Source organism: Poecilia formosa, unplaced genomic scaffold (genome assembly GCF_000485575.1).
Source record: "Poecilia formosa unplaced genomic scaffold, Poecilia_formosa-5.1.2 Scaffold167, whole genome shotgun sequence".
Taxonomy (NCBI): domain Eukaryota; kingdom Metazoa; phylum Chordata; class Actinopteri; order Cyprinodontiformes; family Poeciliidae; genus Poecilia; species Poecilia formosa.
Genome location: NW_006800106.1, coordinates 158,508 through 162,236, shown reverse-complemented (window position 1 = coordinate 162,236; position 3,729 = coordinate 158,508). Strand labels below are relative to the sequence as shown.

Here is a 3,729-nt window from a genome sequence, read left to right as displayed (position 1 = left end):
ACCATGACTGAAGTTTGTTACATTTTCAGCTGGTGTGAGTCTCTTTCACATTGCACTGGGTCAAACAATTTTAAAACCTGTTCACCTCTTCACCTGTGGTGGCGTCGCATCAAGAACCACAGAACAAAATGACAAAAAACCTGGAAAAAATACATGAGTGGAACTTTCTTCTGGTAAACAGACTGAACTTACATAATGGTTTTCCAATCATTTTGACCACTCAAAGTGCTTTACACTATAGTCACATTCATCCATTCACACCAAATGCTCACACATTTAGACATGCAGATCGGTAGGGAACCTGGGGTTAACAGGAGGAAGCTGAAATTGAACCTAAGACCCTCCGGTCACAAGACAACGACTCTACCCACAGAACCACAGTCGCCCCAAAGATGGAGCAGCATCAGATTTAAGCTGTTGTAGCAACTTTTGCGTTTAAGTTTAATTAGCCCAATGCTATGTCAAATGAGAACAGGTGCCATTCTGTTAATGAGCTACATATCGAAGGCATCCAAGAAACAATCATCATGCAAAATAGGAACTGGTGTCATTCTTTTAATACTTGGTGACAACCATGTAAATGAATAACTGGTGTCAAAGCGGTGAGAAGAAACTCAAGGTTGTGACCTTCTTGAGTATCAACTTTCACATCTGTCTATGGGTTATGGACTTTGGGTTCTTTTTCTGCCTGTACGGTAGTCAACTTTACCTCTCTGGAGGCTTCAAATGCTGCGAGTTTCCAGGTTAGTTTGTGTCTTGGTCGCTTCAAAGCTTATAGGCTTCTATTGTCTTCTCTTCTGTAGGCCTTCGAATGGCCAACATTAAACTTCATTTTAAAACTTGTTCCTTCTGAATTCTTCAGAGTGGATAGTTTTCCACAAACAGAGTTGAGTGTATATTGGCCAGAGAAATCTGGCTCCATTCTTCCCACTTTTCTTCCCCGTTTCCTCATATTTAGAAGGAAGACTTCTTTGTGATTTACACCTAAAGTCATGAGACTGAACCAGATTCTTGGCGTCAAGTCGGCTGCAATCTCTGAAGGGAAGACTGTTTCTCTCCCAAATGCACATCAGATGAAATGGGGAGCACTTTGTTGTGGTGTGTAGTTTCGACCTCAGGGAAAAGCGTGTGGCTTCCTAGATCAAATCCCAGTTGTTCTGTTGATTGTTGACCACCTTCTTTAGGGCGCTACAATGTAAGCAGCAGAACCCCCGCCCCCAAAAAACCATGAACCGCTGTGAAAGAACAGAAAATATGTTTCCTCAACAGACTGAAATCATAGATTTTACCTCTTGATGTTGTCGTTGGTCTCTCCATCCAGACACTTTGTCTGGGGAAAATAAGAAGCAGTGATGCTTCTCTCAGTTCCAAGGAGTGGGCTTATTTTCTGATTTACCTTTGGGTGGTTAATAATATTTGAAATCATCAAATGTGTATTAAAAATTTCCCACAAATTCACTCACCTCATTTACAAGTTCTCTGCCTCTGAAAACCAAGTCAGCAGGAGAAGTTGGAAGGCGTCGGTCAGCACCTATTAAATGAATTACAACTTAATTATAAAATATGCCTCAGTAGTAAAAGTAGTAGATGTACTGCCTATATAATGGGAAACAATGCAGTAATGAGAACTGTGGTTGGCTAACTCCTAATCTAGATTTATCAAAAAAAAAATTTTTTTTTTGCACTGATCCAAAATGTTAGCAAAAACTGTGTCCACTCGTTTTTTCTGATTTATTTTTCCTGTGAAACACAAAATGACAGAAAAGGTGATGAATAAATATATGAATAATGTGTCACTTTGTTTTATATTTAATTAGCTGAACCCAGGAGTCTTACTGCCTAGCCTTCTTCACTTACAATAATAAATTATTTTAAACCAAGAGAGATGTTACTGAGAGAAAAAATCCAAACTGTGCGTTTAAGGGCAAATTAGCAAAACACCATGAAGTACTATGAAATCAATCCTCATGTAACTAAAAATAACAAAATATAGCTATAAAACAATGTTTTCTGAAACTAATAAAACAGCAACTTCTTGCTCTTCAAAGTTTGAACTGACTGCGTCTTGTTTTGAAGTAGGATGTCACTGTGCTGCTAGCGTCTGATTTTGAGCTAACTTTGCTAATGTGACATAGAGGTACTTTTCTCTTCAATGCCATTTGCTTTGTAAGATAAAAAGCAGAATTGTTTTTTAAGATTGGAATAACAAATGTTTCTATTATTTACCTTGCATAACAGATGCCAGAATGTTTTTTTTTTACATCAACAAAACAGCTAGCTACTGTACATGTTTCTATTTAGAAACTGTCAAACTCTTCAGTCTTCATGTCTTTTCTACCCGACCATCAACATAAATTGCTCCTAAATGACTCGTTAAAACGACTCTGCAGAGGCTTCTGCCACACCTATAAATCAGCAGGAAGTTTGCTGTTTATTGGATGAGGTGGGAAAGAAGAAAAATCCGTTGGAGCTTCCAGCAGCAGAGGTGCTGGCATAAAGAGCCAGTAATTGAACTTAATTTAATGGAGCCACTTTTTCACATCCTGGAAGATCCACATCCTCGGTTCTCTTTACATAAGAGTAGACGACATTATGGCTAAATGCTCTTTGAACAGTAAATTATGCAAAGCTATTTAGGTGTGCAGAATATAAACACAGAGCAAGAGATTCCTCTATTTCCACTTTAATGATGATTTACTGCGTAAAACCAATACATGACATTAAATAGTCAACTGCAATGGAGATTTTTTTAGCAACTTTTCAGAGTTGTATGAACCTAATTAGCTGCTGAAACTTTTGATTCAGTTGAAAAATGATCTAACTGGTAGAGAACAACCTTGTTTTCAACCTCATTCTGATATGTTTAACATTAACAATTTATCTGACTGACCTTTAAACAGGATTTTTCTAGCTTCTTGTGTCTAATTGGAAGCCAATGAGAAACTACAGCACATGTTAATTAGGATATTAAAAATTCACCACGGTACTTCTAAAGATCTCTCAACTTTAACATTTCACAAATATTAATTAATGGATGTGGTTTTTAAAGGGGCAGCATTGTGTGGTTTTCAGCCACATAGTATCATTTTATAGTACAATCAGGTAACTGTTGCCTTCAGTTGTTAAAAAAAAGCTACATATCAAATATGACTTTAAATTTTTATCTCGAATTTCTTTAATGTCTTGAAATTGGGCCTCTTGCTTTAAAACGTCCTGCTCTTTCTAAAACTCTGCCTTCAGGAAGTCCTCACAACGGTGTTCCTCTGCTGACCCTTTAATAATGTTTTTACCAAGGTTTCACTGAGAAATAGCACGTAAAATGAGCTCAGCAGGCACGCAGTTTCATCAAACGTTTGCTAATTTCTGATGGCTAGTTTCTGATGGCTAGTCTTAAGGAGCTGATGGTTGGGGAGGGTTGCTCTGTGAATAGGAAGCTCTGAGGAGGAACTTTGGCCTTGAAGGCGGAGCTAGGCCCACCCGAGTGTTTGGCACAGCTGAATGGTTCCCGTTGAAGATTAAAGGATTTCTTAAAGATGCATGAAAGAATCAAGCCAACACTCCAGCTATGGTTTTGATGTGGAAATAGTATAACATGATTTAAAAGCTCAGAAAAGTCAATATTCTATAATACTGCCCCTTTAAATGTATATTATTTATGAAGGTTTCTTCATAACTGAATATGTCAGTCACACAGTATATCTTTAGGAAAGTGTGGGGTTTGATAGGATA

At 37.8% G+C, this 3,729-nt stretch overlaps 1 long non-coding RNA gene across 1 annotated transcript; it reads right to left on the bottom strand.

The window, feature by feature from the left end:
- Positions 1-575: 575 nt before the first annotated feature.
- On the bottom strand, positions 576-1,532 carry LOC107837680 (uncharacterized). Its single transcript, XR_001663718.1, has 3 exons — positions 1,464-1,532; positions 1,290-1,396; positions 576-1,188 (listed from the first exon to the last, which is right to left on the bottom strand). It is a non-coding gene; the product is annotated as an uncharacterized LOC107837680 (long non-coding RNA).
- Positions 1,533-3,729: the final 2,197 nt, after the last annotated feature.